Consider the following 20323-nt stretch of genomic DNA (forward strand, 5'->3'; position numbering starts at 1 on the left):
GCCATATTTGCAAACCACCTTCATCAAACGTTTGTTCATGACTTTTCCCAGGCAATCAGGTGCATGTCATATAAGCACTTTGCACGCTTCCCCCTTCCCAGCAATTCTGGGCAAAATATAAATTTGAGCATGTTTATTACATGCTCACATTAAAAAGACCTTAACTCTCAGAAAAGTCTGTGTGGGCCACTATTAGAGATCGTGTGCAGAGAACGCACATGGAGACGGCACTCGGAGGGCCCAGCCCCCTGTGCTTCCCCCTCCGCCCGCTCGGCACCTGCCATCCAGGGGGCACTTGTGCCAGGCCCGTGTCCCCACTGTCCCAGCTGCCCCGGCATGAGCTGTGTCCTGGAGAAAGCAAGGGAAAGCGTCCCGCAGTCCCCCGCCTGGCTCTGTGCCTTTCGGGCTGTGAAGTCCTCTGTGTTCCCCTCCCTCAGGCCCAGGCCCCGCGTAGCTGTCTACTGACCTCCATGCACTGCCCTGGCTGATGCCGCCGTCTGTTTCTTTTCCCCTGTTTTCTACACTTGCCAGAGCATTGGAGCACCCAAGGCCCTGGGTCCTTCAGCCACTGCCGTCCCCCAGCTCACGTTGCTTGTCTTCCGGGGTCAAGCAGGAAGACACGTGAAGGTGTCGACTGTCGCGGTGGGAGGGGCGACCTGTCCAGGCCAGGAGCCCGGCTTCGCAGACGCCTCGGCCGGGGCTCCGTGAGCGCTCCTCGGGGAGAGCACCGTGCTTTGGGGCTTCTGGTCTGTTTTTCAAACTCACCACTCAGTCTAGTAGCTTTAAATCTCTTTTGAGAACAAACCAACTTCTTGATTGAGCTTTAGTTTATTGTCCAGTCTTAGTATTTTGTTCTGATGATTTATAACTTGAAACCAAAGGTCATGACCACGTCATTTTGTAAAGAGCTGGAGGTCTTGACAATGGCGTTTATGGGGGTCCTGGCAGTCTGGGAAGACGGAGAGTGAGTCCATCTAAAGTCTTCTCTGAGAACACTCTGTCAGACCCCCCCGTGTCGCAGGCACTGTCACTCTGGCCTGTCCTCCACACCTCGGGCCTCTCAGATTCATTGTATCAGTTCTCTGCCCTGGGGATTGCCTTGTTGGGCTCCACAGTGAACTCGGGGATGAAGCTCACATTTTATCTCAAAACACCTTTTGTGGTGTCTTCAGCCACACGTGTGCACTCCCACTGGCACACACACACACACACACACACACACATATTTGTTCCTAGTGGAAATACAGAAGCCCAGAGATAGAGAGGCTACGGTGACACGCCCTGGCCCCACCCCCGCAGGGTCAGCGGCAGGCCCGTCCCTGACCGGTCTCACGGAGACCCTGCGGCCTCATGTTCAAAAATGATTCGTGTGCGTCCTCATTCCCTGATGCAGGACTGTGGTTAGCGCCGGATCTCTGCCTGCCTCACCGGGGAAAGGGGACACCTGCAGGTGCCTCACCGAGGGGCCGGGGTGAGGAGGGGGGGCCGCAGGTGAGTGGCTGGTGTGGGTCAGCGGCCGCCGGTGGGCATGTCCCAGCACCAGCCGTCTATCTCAAATTGCTGCTTTCCCTGTAAAAGTGACCTCGGAAACACACTAAAAGTTCCCACACTAAAGAAAGTCAGGAGAAGCAATTTACACAAAAATCTCTCTCACTGCTCCAAAGTGCTGGGTTTTTTTTTGGTGATTTATACTAAGCCCTTTAGAAGGTCATATTGGTCCATTATTAGTAACCTTGACAATATGGTTAGACTCCAAAAAATGTCTACTTGTTAGTGAATAGCGTTCATTCTCTAAACTTTGGAGAGGCTAGTCAGCTATGACCAAAGCATGCTTCATGTTTTAATTTTTTGCAACAGAAAAAGCACAGATGATAATAAAATACGTGTTTAGATCAAGCCTTCAATTAAACGTATCTGGTAACAGTTAAAGAAATGTCGCAGTGTTGTCGATTTATTTTAGCAGACATTTGGATGTCGTAACTTGGGTAGAACGCTAACTTTCATTTGCTGAATTAGAGTTAACTTTAACTTGTAATTGCAAAAATAATTTTGTTAAAATACAGAGAAAATGTAATTTTAGAAACACTCATTTCCTAGTGACAAAAGCCTTTGTCCTGTTAAATGCTATTTCCTCTCCATTATGTGTTGAATCACATTTATGTTTTATTTAGATATTGCCACAAATAGTGTAGAGTTTAAGGTGTTAAAGTTACAATAAGTGAGAGAAACATGTATTTGTATTTATTTAAAGAAAACTGTGAAAGCTTTATCTGTATTAACTAAAAAGCATTTGACAACATTGGTCAAGATCCAGGGCAGACAGAAAGAGAGGAATAAAAAGAAAGAAGGAAAGGAAGGAAGGAAAGAAGGAAGGAAGGAAGGAAGGAAGGAAGGAAGGAAGGAAGGAAGGAAGGAAGGAAGGAAGAAGGAAGGAAGATGAAGCCAAAAAACAACAAAACAAAGCGAATCTCTCACAACCACCACCAACAAATTGGAATAAAAAACTCAAACTTCAGCCTTCAGAGAGAGACCCTGTTATGCTTTGCACAGTCCCTAATATTTTTCTGCCCCCACCCCAGTCGCTTCACTGCCCATATGTTATTTAAATGCTGATAATCTTGTTCATGGTAATTTCAATGAGCCACAGCAGACATATAATGCTTCCTCTTTTAATAGGTGCAAAGTGAGTTATTGTCACAAAGCAGATATGAGAAAGGACGTGAAAGCAGAGCCTCGCCTAATCTGTGTAAAGCGGCTGCGAGGGCGCTGACATGGTCACCTGAATTATGCATGTCTATTGTGCCTGAATATCATAACGTGGTACATGAATGCCCTCCCGTCATTTTCGGTGCGTGAGCAGTTATGCACACAGCTCTTGAGCTCTGCGAAGACAATTAGTCATATTTGTATGCTGGAATTAATTGAGAGTGGATGCGGGAGGCAGGCCGAGAGAACAAAGAATGCTTTTTGTCAGTTCTTCCGACTGACAGGGATAATTAGATATATGAAATTGAAATTCCTCAGCAGGGGGCTTCTGTTGACAATGAATTTTCTTCTGATTCCATTCTGTTATTCTTTTATGCTGTCATCTGTGGCAATTTGTTATTCAGCTTGAAGCTTAAAAAAGCAAAGCATTCCGCTTTTATGAGTAGATGATGTCAGTTTGTACACTGCTGGGAAATAGATATTAAATGTAATCTTTAAACTAAAAAAAAAAAAAAAAAAAAAACGAAAAGAAAAGAAAAAAAATCAAACCAGTTAAAGAGACAGTGTGCTGTTTACCCAGCCTGCAGGGAAGAAAGTTCAGGAGAAATGGTCAGAACTTGCCCAGAGCTGCTGGAAGCGGTCGGGAGCCCTTGACACAGGCCCAGACTGCGGGTGCAGCTGTCCCGAGAGGGCAGCACGCAGCCACATGGCACGAGCCACTGCCCTGGGGACACTGGGTGCCCTGCCCGTGCCACCCCAGTCCAGCCACAGGGCCCATAAGCGCCATATACACTTTCTCTCGTTATGTTGCCCTCCGAGTCCCACGTATTCTCAGGAGAGGACTCCCAAATCCAGTCCGCGTTCATTACCTGCCAGGCCCACGGGGAAGTTGCCTCTGGGACGTGACATTCCCCACACTTCACAGTGGCCCATGCAGCTTGCAGTTCACTAACTCTGCGGGGTCTTCTCATCTGTGGAGCAAACGCCCTCGGCATTGTGTGGCCTCAACTGCCCCGCGTACCATCCCTCCAGCTAAATTTGTGACGCGAGGGCAGATTTTCACTTCCGTGACCTGGCCCCTTGTCTGAAAGGAGAGGTCATTTGGGAGGACTTCGTGTGAAGCTGGAGGTGGAGAGGGCATCTGAGAGTCAGATCCCTGCCACCCTCCGCTATGAATACCAGTGCCCTTCCTGTCCCGTCACTCGTCCTTTCAAACACTGTTCCCTCCCAGGCATTCTTGGGGAGCACGTGTCCAGAGCACCTAACCCGGAGGTACCAGGCTTGTGTACACAGGTGGTGACAGGAATGGGCTCAGAGCCAGCGCTGTGAGGCCGGGAAGCCCCTTCACATGCCAGCTGCACATAAACCACCGACACGGTCTCAGGGCACATTGTGAGCCCTCCATGGCATGCACAGGCCCGGTCCTGAGAGTCTGAGTCTTCACGTATGGTCAGGGGGTCCGCACACCTCACAGAGCTGGAGGGCTGGGCTGCTCACGTTGGAGGGGCCGGGACTGCATGTGTGCACAGCTGTGTGCCACACATGATGCTCAGGCCTGCTCGGTCTTTGCGTCTTCGTTCCAGAGGGCGCACTTATCCGAGCACCTGGATGGTTCTGTGGGTACAGGGACCTCCAGAACAGCACGCCCGTTGCTCTCAGGTGTCCCTGGTCAGGCCAGTGCCAATAGGGGCCTGAGTGCCAAGGACGAGCCAGGAGGAAGTAAGAACACACTGCTTGTCATCTGCAGAGCAAAGCGTGTGGCGTGTGTGCACGTTCTTACCTACCGGGGACGTGGCTGCGGTTACTGTGCTGGTTCTCATCTCGGGGTTGTGATGATCACAGAGGAAATACTCTCGGTGGTACTGCCAGTTCCTTCTTAAATGCGTCTTTGTACACAGCACGTAAATTCTGGATTTACAATAGCAACGGTTCCCTCCCTTTCTATGGTTCCTCCTCACTTGCACTTTTCTATTCAGCAGCCATCTTTCTTCAGCCTCTGTTTTACTACTTCATCCATCTCCAGTCTCTTCAGAGTTTGGAAGGTCTGTTTCCCCAAAATGAAAGTTACTTACTCAAAATCAACATCCTGATGGTGGAACTGAAAGAAACACAACACAAAAATCTAATTTTCGTGAAAAACAAAAATGTCCTGAGGTCTTGGCCAGTGTCGTGCCTCAGTGTACCGCTGGCACGTGGCTATGCCCCACAGAACTCCAGCAAACGGGCCAATGTTGAGTTCACCGCCTTGGTTAGCTAAGGAAGCATGTTATGCAAATTTAAGGAGAGGATGCTAGGAAAAGGAAAAGGTCACCTATTGATCTGAGAAATAGTCAAGACAGAAGAACATAGCTGAACACAGAGCTATCTGGAGACGTACTTTAGGAGGAGACACAATGAATTTAAAACCCAGCCAAGCGCCATCATTTCTTTTCAGGACTGAATTAAAGGGAAGCTTGCTATTTATCCACTCTCTCATTTGCAAATGTCTCTGAAGTGTCTAATCAAAGTCTTTTGACTATCTCTGGAAATGTTATTGCTGTTTTGTGTTTTAGTGTCACAAGCTGGAGTTTTGGAAATTTGGGTACGTGGCAGGACTTGGGGCTCGGACATCACCTGTCATCTTCAGACGACAGAGACCGTGAGGGGTTAGAACACACCAGTGTCTTCCTGAGGATATGCTGAAAGCCACACTGTGGGTGCCAGTCTGGGCTGTCACGCTGAGGTTACTGGGATGTTCTGTGACTCCACTGTCCATTTAACAAGTGCTCGAGGGCCACTGTGTACCCAGAGGTCACGAGAGACTCACACAAGTCAGACGGGTCGGTTCCAGACAGGACGTAACACAGGACCCAAAGACACTCATGTTGAGATGAGTCTCACCCAAAAACCCTCCAGAGAGATGTTATAGCCTGGACCTAAGGTAACGGCTAGAATTCAGACTCTAAGGTAGTTATTACCTGCCTAACGATTGTCAGGTTTTTAACATTTTTGCCCATTTTTATGACCTCTCAGAGGGTTGGGAGGTGGACAACACTAAGATGGAGGAAAGGACTCAGTCATGGGTGAGGCTGATCAATAGAAATGACGTAATTTGGACTACTTACCCCCGAGAAGAGAAAGCGAAATAACGAGTAAATGATAGTCATCCATGAATTATGGAGAACAGCTTTATAACTGGCTCTCTCTACGCTAGACCAGGGAAAATTTTACCTACATGTCAGCAAGAAGCAGCGAGCGTCTTGAAGAATTTCCTGGTGGTTTATGGGCATAAGAGTGGTCACGTGGTGGTTATTATGATGTGTGCAGATCCCGTCCCGAGGGTGTTGGACACAGTGTGAGGTGCTGGTGACTCACAGGTGGGTAAGAGGGACCTTTGTCCCCAAAGCCCTCACAGTCTAGTGGGCGAGACAAGTCTGGAGCCAGTGCAATGACAGGTGTGATCACGCTGGACTGGCGTTTTGCTCTAAGTGGTACCAGGGGGCAGAAGAGGACTCTCCAGACTCACAGTGTGGGGCTTCTTGAAGGAGCTAAAGACTTAGGATGAACTGGCTTGGCTGGAATGTCAAATGGGTGGAAAGCGAGGCTAAAAGCCCCTTTCATGGCCAGTCAGTCGTAAGCAGCTCCAGCGTGACTGTCCAGGCACATGCTCGTCTTCCATGGTGGGGTGGGGTGAATTGGTGGCTTTCCTTTGTAACCTCCTTGCTCTCCTGTGCTGTCACATCCAAAGTAAGCTAAGCTGGGGTGTGACGGTGATGATGGTGATGATGGAGATGATGGCAATGAAGCGGAAACACCGGAGCCTATTGCGGATTCCACTGCGGGCAGTGTGCCACGCGTTTCAATGGATCTTCTCATTTAATGCTCATAACAACCGTTTGAAATAAATACACTTACACACGCACGCACATGCATGCACACATACGCACACGCAGACACATATGTAAGCACAGAGGTACACACAGTGACCCTCTCAGGCGTGCAGTCTGTATTAGAGCATTCATTTGCTCACTAAAATTTATTTGCAGCCTGAAATCAATAGTCACACACTGTTGTTGTCATTTATATACAAGCAGAGTGGCAAAACATCTGCGTCGCCTGACGTGCGTGTCCCCAGCTGAAGCTGAACCAGGCCCCGCTCTGCCTTCCTGTTCCAGCTCTCCCACTGTAAACATGGTCTGTCTAGCGATGTCTTTCATGTTTTTGTGTTTTTTTTCTTGGTAATTCATTGTTTACAAGGGTCCTCAAGTGTGGTGTTGAAGCACTTCACTCGGACATGAGTTAGCATGCGCTCAATGGTAACTTCTCAGCAACGTATGTATTAAATAAGGTGTCTTTAAACGGAAACACACGTAAAACAAGGTTTGTACGGAATGCTCGACTGAGGTGTCTGACCAGAGGGATCCAACCCTGTGTTTCCTCAGGAGCAGCCGTTCAGTACTTCAGTGTTCACGGTCACTTCATGGAAGGTACTTTCTGTGAATAACTGAGAACCAACTGTGATATCTATCTATCATCTGTCTATTTATCTGTCTGTCTGTCTGTCTATCATCTATCTATCTATCTATCTATCTATCTATCTATATCTATCATCTATCTATATCATCTATCTTAGAACTGCCAGGTGTTCTGAAACTTATCTTCTTACCCAAAGATAATTGGTGTCTGGAACCAAAGGTAAGAAGAAAAGTCAAAGGGGGCTGGTATGTTCCCAGAGGGACACCTAAGAACTGTCACCACGGGCTTTGTCTGGGGAGGACGGAGGAAGCTTGGCAGACAGCTGGGAAGGTCACTCCACTGTACGCATTTTGTTCCATTTGAACTTGAGATATGTGAATCATTATTTAAAAACTAAATAAAAGATGGAAGAGGGAAATGAAATGATGCCATTCAGCACAACTTATTACAAATGAAGCCCCATGACCTTTCTGGATACAGATGTTTATCTCTGGGGCAGCAGAAGCAGAGTGAGGAATGAGGTGACCAGTTAATCAGTGGGTTTCGGCTGATTATACAAATCACTTTTAAAAGTCATATGGTCAACTCCTATTATTCTAAACATAATTACAATGGTTAACATAACTTTTTCCCCCAGTGTTCACTATACTTTCAGTGATACAATTTTTACAGTAGTGGAGAAAATTATATTAAAGCATATTCTCTTTCCTCCCGAGTTTGATCATCATGGGAAAGTCAGCCAGTACTTCTACGCGGAGACATTTTTGTTTTATTCCCTGTCAGTAGGCGTGAGGCTCCAGGTCGGGAGCCCACAGATTTCATTTGGCTTCTGAGGAGGAGTTCTGGTCCTTCTCACAGAGCGTTGCCGTGTTGTCCAGACCTTCACAGGCACCCATGAGTGTCTCTACTTGCTGCAGGGCTGGGGGTGCAACTCTCACTCACCCTCTGATTGAAACATTGTTGGGTGACAGGTCTGCCATTTTGTCTCCTTCATGGGCCGATGGCACTTACGTCCAGCTCCCCACCCTGCAGTCCTTGAAGTACTACTCCCGTTCTTCCAAAATGCCTGAGATGCGGTGACAACAGGGCGCCTGCTCCCTGTCCGTCCCCAGCCAGCGACCGCAGCCACGAGTCCTCACTGTCCAGCTGGCGAGACCCCTGCCTGGAGCCTGTTCCCAGCTCCTTGAGGTTGGGTCACATGAGGATGGAGTGTACGTCAAGTAATTTGTGGAGTGCGTGTCTCAGGCTGAGGGGAATGGGGGAAGCACGCAGAGCATGGCACAACCAAGAGTGGATCCAGCTGGGCACTGGCTTCGTGTACCCCAAGGGCAGGAAGCTGAGGCATACACCGCCCAGTGGTACCAGCTCCTGCGAGTGCTGGCTGGGACGTGAGGGGACAGCCTGCCAGGCACGTAGTTCAGTCTGAGTGGGGGACTGTCGGAGGCCGGCACCTTTATAGCAGCCGGGGCGCGCTCTGTCAGCATGCGCTGTGACAAGGGGCACTGCTGAGGCCAGCACCACCGTCCTACCGTCCTACCACCCGGTGGCTGTGTGATGGCTCCGGGCCGCCGTTCGTTCCCTTATCTGAAAATCACAGTAACTGTTGTTACTTCCCTCCTCCGTCACTGGAGAGCGGGGTACCTGATGGTTAAGATAGTTTTCCTGATAGGCAAACAAACAAATATCCCCTCAAACTTCAAATTTGATTCTACGATATTAAAAGAAAGGACAGTGAACATCTCAGTGTAAGTGATACACTATCTAGAAGACATACTTGCAGTTACAAAGAGGTCAAAAGCACTTCATTAAAAATATATTGTCAGAAGAAAAGAACCAATTATGGTTCACATGATATGAGTGATCAATATAATTAAGAAATGACCTCCTGATGAAAAGACTGACGAATGGTTTATTCTAGCAGAATTGATATTGTATGGACTGATTAAATATTTATGAAGTGTCAGCAGTGTGTGAAGCTCAGTGCTTGATGCTTCTGGGTGCACAAAATATATTTCCGTTACTGAGGAACTCTAATCTAAGACTGTGATGGAAGGCAAGGTGCCAGCGTGTCACCAAGTGGGGCAGGAAAATGAGCTGTGACTTTCAGGTGAGCTTTGCCAGTGTTTTGCTATTTCTGTATCAAGCGCGGAAGCTGAAATATTCAGAGAAAATTCACTTAGTTGAAATATCAGCTCTATTATCTTGTAACTTTGCTTCTTGGTTCAAAACTATAGATTCTGTGCTCTTGGGAGCCAAACTGGTGGGTTACTTGGAAGAGGGGACAGAATGCCCTCTCACACTCTCTCCCTTTTTTTAAGTTTTAAAAATTTTAAAAATTTGTTAGGTGTACAAAACGCTCTTCATCTGAAAATGGGAATGGAAGGAGGAAGTAATTTGATTTTTGGAAAGCACATAAAATAGTGGAGCATGGTGCACAGTGCTGTATGAGTCAGGTCAGGTGACATCAGCTGTGAGCCTCGTTCCTGTCTCAGAGACTGGACACCGTCAGGTTCGGGTCTCCCCCACTGCAATCGGTGCGCCGTTCTCCCCTGGCACGAGGTGGCCCAGGGCTCGGGGCTCCCTCCATTGGGGGCTACCAGCGTCAACACGAGTCTCTTCAGCCCCCCACCCCCAGATTCTTTTCATTAGGCAGCTGGTAAACATGAGAGAATGCGGCTGGCACGAGACAGCTGCCCTCAGGCCGTGAATACGGCAGCAGCAGCTTTGCGTTCACACTCCATGAGCAGCGGGCCCATTCACACAGGTCCAACTGAGGCAGACGTCCTGTGCCCCAGAACCAGTGGGTCAGCAGCTGCCCCTCCACAAGCACCTGAGGGCGGGGCTCGTGCAGTTGGGCAGCTCTGGCCTAGAGCCCCGTTTTCTGGACACACGTGGGTGATAATTCAGGACGAAGTTTCCAGAGGCTTGAATTCCTTGCAGTTAAAACAGACGATGATTGTTCACCCAAGGTTTGCAAACTCTTCTGCCTTCCTTGGAGATAGCGTGGAAAAGAGTGTAAGACGTGGGCATGGGTGCGTTTAACACAGGAAGACGTTTGTACAACATGCAGCCAGCACACTCTCCACTGGGCCGCGTGCCTCGCGGATCCCGGCGGGGATTCGCGGTGGCGGGGTGGACGCCTTCATGCAGCCTCTCACACGTTCACCTCGCTGCCAAGGCACCGAGTGGGACGAGGACCACGTCTGCTCCCTTTTCCCTTTGCAGCCCCTCTCAGGAGACGGGCTCCAGCTTTGTGTGCATTCTGGATGACACGCTCTGCATCATATTATCTGGGATATCAAGGTTAATACAGAAACATTTTATGACTGTTGTCCTCCAGGGATGGTTATGGAAATAAGACGTCTATCTATCAGAGTTTCTCTCAGTGCGGGGAAAAAATGTTAAATAAATAGAAATAAATAAATAAATCTGAAAAAGTATCTTACGAACATTTTTGCAAATATAAAGTATGTGAGCGATTGTGTCCTGGGGGTATAGAATTAACTTGCACAATGATAATTTATATTTTATGTGAGTTTTATTTTTATACACCTGCTTTTCTTTGCAATTCATGGAAAAACATATTGATATGAAGGCAATTGTGCTGTCACGGAATTCATAACCCTAACCGGGACACTTCACATCAGCATGACACGTCTCTTTTATGCTCACTCCAGCAATTTAGACAAAAATACAGGTTATAAACAGCTAATAAAACCTCCCCCATTTGCTCGTCTGGTGCATTTTCTCCCCCCTCCATGGAGTCAGAGAATCCTGTTGGCTCTGCAGAAATGGAGCCATGGGGGAAGCGGGTGCGGCCACACCTTGGGCTCGGGAGCTACAGGCAGCTTTGCGTCCTCTGCTGCAGGCTTTCGGCTACAGTTTAAAGGACAGCAGCCGGGCCCAGGTCCCACGCGGGGCCATGTGTGGGCAGCACCGTGTGGCCGGTTTGGAACCCGCTGTGAAAGCCGGAGACTCGGTGGTTTGGAGTTTGGGGCCAGCTGGCATCTGGGGCGACATCTCAGCGCTGTGGTGGTCCGGCCAAAGTGGCCACCAGCGTCCCTCTGGACTCCTGTAAAGCGCTGTTTACAGGACTGGAATTTTGAATTTCGTGTCCTTCCACGTGTCGTGAAGTATTAGGACTCTGTTTATTTCTTTGTCAACCTTGAAGGTCCCTTCTCAGGTCAGAATCTGTACAAGAACGGGTGGTGGGAGCTGCTGGCGCGGACCGTTGTGCGCTGCCCTGGCAGGACACGCTCTCCCGGCCGTCCTGCTGCCCTGGGCTGTGCTCGCCCCCGGTGCTCTGACTCTACAGCAAGGACCATGGCCTCGACTTCCAAGGGCACCATGGGGTCACTGAGCGCTGCCTCGTGCTCTGCAGGCACGTGCTGTCATCGCCATGGTCACCTTACCCGGAGGATTTATTGTATTCCCTTCCTCACTACAAATTAATGGGCTTCCCAGTTCCAAAACGTGGCTCCAGGTACGAGCTTGAACTAAACTAGTTGAGGAGCCAGGCAGGGGCTGTGGTTATTCTTTCTTCTTTCATAACAGCTCTCTCAGCCTGTATGGGTGGGGTCTGAGTGCACCGGAGATGGTGGGTGCCTGTGTTTTCTTCTAGGAATTTTTGTCTCCTTTGGAAAAATGTCAATTCAGATTTTCTGCCTGTTTTAAAATTGGATTGTTTATTTTTTGCTACTGAGTTGCATGAGTTTTTTATGTGTTTGGATATTAGCCCCTTATCAGATGTATGATTTGCAAGTATTTTCTCCCATGCAGTAGGTTGCCTTTTCATTGTGTTACTGGTTTCCTTTGCTGGGAGAAACTTTTTAGTTTGATGGAGTCCTACTTGTCTATTTTTGCTTTTGGTGCCAGATTCAAAAAGTCATCGCCAAGACTGATATCAGGGAGCTTAGTGCCTGTGCTTTTTCTAGGAATTTTATGGTTTCCAGTCTTACATTCAAGTCTTTAGTCCATTTTGACTTAATTTTTGTGTGCGGTGTCAGAGAGGGGTCCAGTTTCACTCTCTTGCATGTGGCTGTTCAATTCTCCCAACACCATCTATTGACGAGCCTGTCCATGGAATGTTCTTGGCTCCTTTGCCATAAATTAATTGACCACATATCTGTGTTCTGTTCCATTGAGCTATGTGTGTGTTTCACGCCACGGCCATCACTTTATTCTGTCTTCGTTACATAAGGAAAGGCATGCGGCACAGTGTAGTGACTCTACAACAGCAGGTGAGGACGTGTAAACGGCAGTATCGGGGGATCGGGTGGGGACACAGAGTTTTGCCTTATTGTTTCCGTGTCTTCCTCTAACTTCCACACTGTGACATTCATATCAGAATGAGTGGGACTTTTGTGCGGGCGTCTGTGTCCTTCAGGTCCGAGAGCCACAGCATCTGGGCCTTGTCTCTGCTGACCAATCTCTTGTTGGCTGATGGAGGAAAGACAGAGTATGGGGGGCTGGGAGGAAGAACACACACCCCAGCTTACTGTTCTGTGCAAAATGTTCACTTTCTGGGAGAAGTAAAACAAGCTAAATGCGCAAACAGAAAAAGACTAAGACTTGTTCATTTCTTCCCGAAGCCAAAGAGGTGACACATTTGGAGCGTTGGAGATTAGAGTGTGAGCTCAGTGTCCTCCTGAGCTCTGGAAAGAAATGAGCCTGGTGACCACCGATTTCAGCCCCGGGGTCCCCCAAGTTCCAGCCGTGCCCTTGGGGAGCCCAGTCAGCAACTGCTGGCTCCAGCCCTGAGGTAGGGGGCCCCGAGCCAACCCGAGGGCATGGGTATCCTGCCCCCAGCCCCACGCGTCCGGCAGACACAGGGGCCTGAGGCAGACGTGAATTCCCACCAACCTCCTATCCCAGGATCACAACTTTTCCCCTCCCCAAGAGCAAAGCAGTGTTATTATTATATTTTTAATTCCCTAATGTGTGACCCAGCGGCCCGTGTCATCTTATAGAGGCTGAATAGAGGAGTGCAAGGAGGCCGTGTGGTCAGTGTTTTCATGTCCCCCAGCTAGCCATTACATCATCCAGCTACTCTCTAAGAGGATTTTCAGCAGGCTTGGCTTCGTTATTAAAATAGTAATTAATTTTTTCCTCTTCACAAAACCCAGAGGCCTTCAGATGGCGGCCTCGGGAGCGAGGGCAATCTCCTTTGAAAGTGGCCTTTCTGGAAGCCGTAATCGGCTCTCCAGCTCGGCAGTACACATGTTCCCCAGTAAATGTGATTAAAGAGCCGCACAAAAACCCCCTTGCAGAAAATTAATTCAGTTTCCAGAATAAAAAGTTTGATAAAGTTGTGCAATGCTCCAATGAGAACACATAATAGAAGGGTAGCGTTTTATCCCCTTGAAGGATAAATGAATGGCCAGAAAGGTCCAGCAGTTCCCAGAGTAAAAACATCTGCTACAGCTAATTCACGTTAGCTTTTGACGGGAGCAGTCATGAGCCGTTTCAGGCACGGTCGTTCCAAAGACGCCGCTAGGAAGCACCGTTTCACAGGGATGCCTGTGTCCTGCCCGGCCCCTGGCAGGGCCCATCCTGGTCCAGGTGTCCCCACAGAGATCCTGAAGGGGCCGTGCAGGTTGGCGCTGTCCCGTCAGCCACAGGTCTGGTCCCCAGGTGGTGACCTTGCCTCACTCACAGGCTGTTCAGTGCAGGGGTTACGACCCAGCAAAATGGCTGTCGGCTGCTTTAGTGATTTAACTTCTCTGGACCTGTTTTCTTCTCCATAAGATAAGAGTAATGACGTCTTCATGTGGGGGTTACCACAGTAACCCCCACAAATCTGGAGGGCTCAGCACTGTTCCCAGAAACCAGTAGAGCCTCCGTGACTGGCGGGGAGCCCTTCGTCATCCAGCCTTGTGGTGCTGGAGGGCGCGAGAGGAAACGTCCACGCAGCGCAGCTCCCTGTGAGGACACCATCTGCCTCCATCCGGCAGCAGGGTGAGTGGGGTCCCCCACATTCATGTGCCCTGGGACCGTGACTTTCCTTCTGCACTGGAAGGCTGTCACTGTGAGGGAATAGGAGCTGCTCTAGGGGGCCCCCTCCCACCTAGAGGAGCAGGAGCTCATGGAGGGACGTGGGCCATGAACGGTCATGGGTTTGTTTGAACACCTTTGATGTATTCACGTAAATAAGATGGATCTTGGAACGGAAACCCCCAATCCAGGTGAGTGCACACATCCATGGGGTCCCTACCATGGGATACTGGCTTAGAAGTTTCGCTGAGCGTTGCCCCCAGGCCATTAAGACAGGAAAGTGACCACAGCTGCTTGTTCCGTGACAGACACGCATGGGACAGATGGCCGTTAACCAGGAGTATTTATGCGGGATACAAAGAAGTGTGGGATACACCTTTTGCGGGATACAAAGAAGTGTGACGCTGCCACCCCTCTGGAAGGATCTTCAAAAGAAAGCTCTTCATCACCTTACGCCTCGATGTCCCCCTGTGGAGATGACACAAGTGTTACCTGCTGGCTTCAGCCGCTGAGGCTCAACTCAGCAACCATTCACGGCCGCTCCCAGAACAGGGCACCCACTCTTGACAAGGCATCTGCAGACACGAAACGGCCCTCAGGGAGATGGCCACACGGGGTGGGAGCTCACAGAGGGACGGGCATTCTAGTTTGAACCTAGAGGGGAGGTCGGGCAGGTGTCCCCCGGAATCTAGAGGTCCGAGCTCCTCCCCCCAACATCCGGGCAGCCAGGGGTCAAGCCAGAAGGTCAAGCCTGTGGCCGGGGTACTGGGTGGGTTATTAGGCCCCATGGGACTCTTTGGCCCCTGCAGGCTGATTTTAGTTCCAACCCCGAGCGCCACCTGTCGCAGTGACCGGGGCTTGGACTGAAGGCAGAATTGAGCAGATTTCATTTGAATGTCAGGGACACCTGGGGACACTGTGTGCTGCTCTTGGTGCTGCCAGGACAGCGTCAGAGGAGGGAGGGCCTGGCGGCCTCATCACCTCGGATGCTGCCCTTAGAAGGCGCTCGGGAGGCACAGGCATGTCCTGCGGCCACCGTGACAAGTGCACGCTTCTCAGTCCTGCGGCCAGAGACCGAGATCCAGGTGCAGCAGGGTTGTTCCTTCCAGAGGCCCCAGGGGAGGGTCCTCCGGCCTCTTCCAGCTTCTGGGGCTGCAGACAGTTGTAGGTGTCCCCTGGCTTGTGGCGGAATCTCCTGGTGTCTGCTTCTGTCATCACATGGCCGTCTCCCTCTGTCTGCTGTGCCCACGTTTTCTTCTTCTAAGGACACAGTCATCCTGGCTTAAGGGTTTCTGTGCTCCAGTGTGACCTCCTCTTAACCTGATGACATCTGCAAATAAGGTCACACAGGTTGGGGACAAGGACACACACACCTTCGGGGAGACACCGTTCCCCCTGGAGCACCTGGAATGCGGGGGGAAACAGAACACAGGGTGGTCTAGCAGAAGTGCATTGGTGGCCCACGGGGCAGTGACACTGGCCACAGGAAATGAGGCAGAGATGACCCAAGGCAGGAGCTGCGAGGATGAGGACCCCTAGCGAGTGGAAGTGCCCTGCCCAGACACCTAGGAGGTGGCCGGGAGCTCTGCAGACCACGAGGGCCAGGCCTGTGCAGGCGCAGGGAGGAAATGGCACCGATAGAAGAAACAACAAGAACAAGCCCCAGAGCAGAGGTGGTCCTCGTCCAGGACTGTGCCCCACGCCTGCTGCAGGCCGTCCCTGTCAGTGACCACGACTGCCTCTGCCACTGGGCCGTTGGGCCACCGGCTCCCTCCCCCTGGGCACGCCTCCCTGGCTGACTCCGGCTGAGCCAAGGGGAAGAACACCGGCTGTGGACACTGCCTCCCAAGCCTGGCTTTGACTTGCAGAACTGAGTCTTGTCCGTTATAAGTAGCACCGGGAAATGGAACGTAGAGAAAGAAACAAAGTTCAGGAGACATTTTGCACTAAAGATGTGTTTTCCACCTTTATATTAATATAATAATGTGTGCAGCTTTCTTAGGCAGAATCACCCGGGGAGAGGAAATTCATGAAATTCACTTACCTGGGGCTTATTTTATTTCCTAAGACAAAAGAAAAAAAGTCTTCACTGGAGTTTCTTACTCTTTTCTTCATACTTAACGAGATGCATTATCTTCTTCAACACGGAATAAATTTTGTATTATTTACTGTGCAAGTTTCCACACTGAGATAATAATTAATATAATTGAGTAAGAACATTCTGTTTCTTGGTAAGACCGGTCCCTGCAACCCCACACATTGAAACAAAAGGATTATCAGCAATCGTCTACTTGAAATTCCGCTAAGTTTTTCTGGAAGTGTCGGAATACATGAGAAACAAAGACAAGACACACCCTTGGTTCCATTTCAGTCATTCTACTTGTATCAGAATTGGGAATCTTCAGAATTAGAGGTGACGATTTTGTTCCATTTTTCAGTCGGTTTAGTAAATTAATTGATCTGAAATGAACTTCCTTATGTGACTTGGGGTTACAATCTGTGTGAATAGTCTTGGAAACAACTCGAGTGCTCTGACAGCTTGAGAAATTCAGTTCAAATCAGTCTCACGTGGTGGAAACGCCTTTACTCCCTCCCTCCCTCTCCATTTCCAGAGTGCGTATGGGGCCCCTTGCCTGGGCTCCTCCGCCAGCAAATCCCATTAGTGGGGCTGCCCTTGGAGAGCAGGTTCACTCTCCTGTATGGGTAACGTCCCATGACCGTGGCTCCCATGTTGCCCAGGGTATTGTTGGTGAGTCCCACCGGCGTCACCCTGCGTTTGGCACGCACACTTCCTGGACCCGAGTGGGCTCCATGCCTGCCTCCTCAGGTAGGCAGCTTGGTGAGGGTCGCACATAGTAAGAGGGTGTGGAGAATGGTGCCTGGCACCCAGTAAACACTCAACGGTGTTATTTATTATTTTAATTTACTGTTACTACTTAACTACAATTATTCACGTCTTCCACACTTAAAATTGAAAACCCTTCAGCTTCTCCTACTTCCAAAACTCAGCAGAATTAATTTCCTTATGCCTTCTAATATTTTGTTCCTTTTTTTTAAAAGGGATGTGAACCCAGGTCAGACTCCGTAATCCTGCCCTGAGCTCCAAGAGCAGCACTGAGCTGTTCCTTTGCAGCCTTCCTCCCCTGTCTGCTCCTGGCAGGTAAGGAGGCTAATGGTTCAATTACTTGTGGGGGGAGATGAAAGGGCAGGAAATGGCTGTCATGGCCCCAGAGGAAATATTTGTAGAAAAAGGAGCACAACAGCAAATAAAGTGCTAATTAATGTCCAATTCCAGCACTGATAAACGGACCACAGTCGTAGGCTTTCGGCTCAGTGGACTTTGAATTAGCAGCAGACTATGACGCCACCTTTCCCAACACTCCAAGGCTGTGGGAGGACGGGCTGCCAGGGTTCCAACCACAGCCTTCAGAGGTTATAGATATTTCAGCTTCATGTTCCTCAGGGAGGATCTTTGATCCCCCTGGTAATGGCGCTTTCATTGCCCCTCTAAATTCTGCCTGGTTCCCCCTAACCTGGAGCTCTCCCTGTGACGCATGGCCCCGGGGGAAGGCAAGGACTCTAATCTTTGCATGTCACTTAAAACGTCCTGGGACCTCTCAGCAAACATGAAGGAAGTTTGTGTTTTTCTTTGCTCTGTCTTCATTTTCTCTGGAGGTGCTAGGAGACCTGGTTGCGTGGTGGTGGGTCAGGAGGAGGAAGAAAAGCTAGAGTAGGATGGCTCGCTTTGCATAGCACACGCCATGCTGCGCATTCGAATGATCAGAAATTGATGCCCTTTAATTCCAATATAGACTGTATTCCTCCCAATCAAGACTGGTGCGTGTTGTACATTCCTGCAGAGCCTCCCCCCCCAGCCCATCTGCGCAGAAGGAATGTAACCCAGGAAGAAAGGTGTTTGATACTCTCGTTTGAAATCCTGTAACCTAACTCATCCTAGGCAGAGACCTCGGAGAAACTTGCAGGCAATAGTTGGGAGCTTTGGGGGGACACATGAAAAAACACCCGTATTACAGGCTGGAAGGCTGACAGGGCTCTGCAAGTTTTATTTTTCCCCGTTCACTCCTGACTCCTGTTTAGCCAGGATCCACTTCTAGCTCAGTGGACAGAAACACTGCCGGCTGATGTGATCCCACAATTGGTGCCACACCCGACTAAATGTGTTGCTAAAAGAACACAATGAAAGCCTCCATTAAGAGGGGACGTCACGGTGATGAATTATTTCTGGTGTGTAGTACTGAGAAGCACTCCTTCGGGGGAGTTTTGGGGAGGTGCTGATGAGTGAATGCCAGAAATAATCATCTGACATGAAGCTTTTGTGAATCTGACCAAATGAGCGTCTAAGAAGAGAATTTATGGGGAGTTGGATTGTGTGCTAGTTCATAAATGCATTTCTTTTAGAGTGTAAATGACAGAAAAATTATTCATTATACCTATAATCCAAGTTCAGGTTTAATAGACATGGAAAGTGCACACAGAAACGATTAAAATGACACCAGAAATATGGCTCCAATCAACAAAAGGCCAAACGGCAGAGTGAGTCTCAGAACTTGAACAGAAGTGCTCTCATTGTGTGGATCAGAGGCTCCTGGATGCGGAGAGTGCTTCAGCGTCGGGGGCTCAGGGGCTCGGTGGGTGCTGCAATCCTTGGATGGAAAAGCGGTGCCTTGGGAAAGCGTTGTAGGCAGAGTTTTCCGTGGCTTGAGTACTGCAGTGGGTTTTGCAGAATAACGTGGGAATTGAGTCTCAGAGCCGAGATTATGAGAGCACGTGGACCACTAGTTGCTCAGGAAAATGTAGAGTAGGAGGGTGTCTGGTGGACGAATGGGCTTTGGTGGTGGAGAGAGGCCGGCCCTCTGAAGTTCGAACGGTGCCCTCCAAGTAAGCCTCATCAGATCTGTGACGATTCCCATGAGACACCTCAACCCATCTGCTCCCCACGATTTAAACTGTCAGAGTGGATCCTCGTCAATGGACGTTCTCTTGTCTCACGTTCAGGGATGTCTGTTGCCCAGAGATATGTGAGAGGCACAGCAAGGCTGATGGTGACCCCAGAGGGGCTGGTCTCTGGTGGTCTCACTGCCGGCGTCCTGGGGAGGAGCCGGTCTGAGGGTGCCCTCTCCTCACCCAACAGTACGGATACCTTCCTTTTGTTGTAATAATTTTTAACCTAAAATGTGTATCTTGCCAATTGTCAGTTGCTGTCCTCATCCTAGTTGATTTTCAAGAGTGTTTGAGACAGTGGATCACCTTCTGCCTCTTGAAACATTTTCTTTCCTCGGATCTGTCGCACAAAAGATGTACCTGCGGCTTTTCCTCCCAAGTTCTCTCTCAGTGCACTCTGCTGGCGTCTCCACCCTTAGGACTCAAAGTGGTGGATTCAGTCCATTATTCTCTCTTCTTTCTGTCTTCACCGGCTCCTGTGACCACTGGTGGACCCCTTGGCTTAAAATACTGCATTGAAGTAAGAATTAGAGAATAAATACGTGTGGCATAAACATATTTCTGCTTTATTTGCTCAAACATGATGCATTAATTTTCAGTTGGGTCTCTATATCCTAAAGTTTTTAAAGAAAGGATGAAATTTGTAATTTCATCACACAGACTAGCTAAAAGAGGAGCTGGAAACTGAAAAATCAATTCTGTGACTTTGGCTTAATATCTTCAAGAACAAATATGTTCCATTTCCCAGTCACAGCTTTCCCCTCTGGTCTTAATGCTTTTTGCCAGTTTCTGTTATGCAGTGAGCGCACTCTAGAAACCATATCTGTCACATGCACTTCCTTTTAATTTCATCAGCACGACTCCAGGAAACAAAGTTTTAAAATCCCTGTGCAGGCCCGCTCTCGCAGTAGTGAGCCGTATGGCGGAGCAAATGAGAGCCCATCTGCATAATCACGTACCTCAAGCTGAAGTACTGTCAGATTTGTCTTACCCTCCTATTTCCTACCTTGTTCAACATCCTTTCACAATAACAACACAGAAAAATAAATGTAAAACTATGCGCCTGAAACGGTGCTGTGTGGGATGGCGGAAGTTATAGTGGAGCCTGTGTGGGTGTGTTGTTGATGGGGCAGCAATTTCGGGTGAATAATAAAATCAAGGCAACATAATTCATAACTTGCTTTATGTTTAATATATAAAATTTATA

This window comes from Rhinolophus hipposideros, assembly GCF_964194185.1.
Source record: "Rhinolophus hipposideros genome assembly, chromosome: 17".
Taxonomy (NCBI): domain Eukaryota; kingdom Metazoa; phylum Chordata; class Mammalia; order Chiroptera; family Rhinolophidae; genus Rhinolophus; species Rhinolophus hipposideros.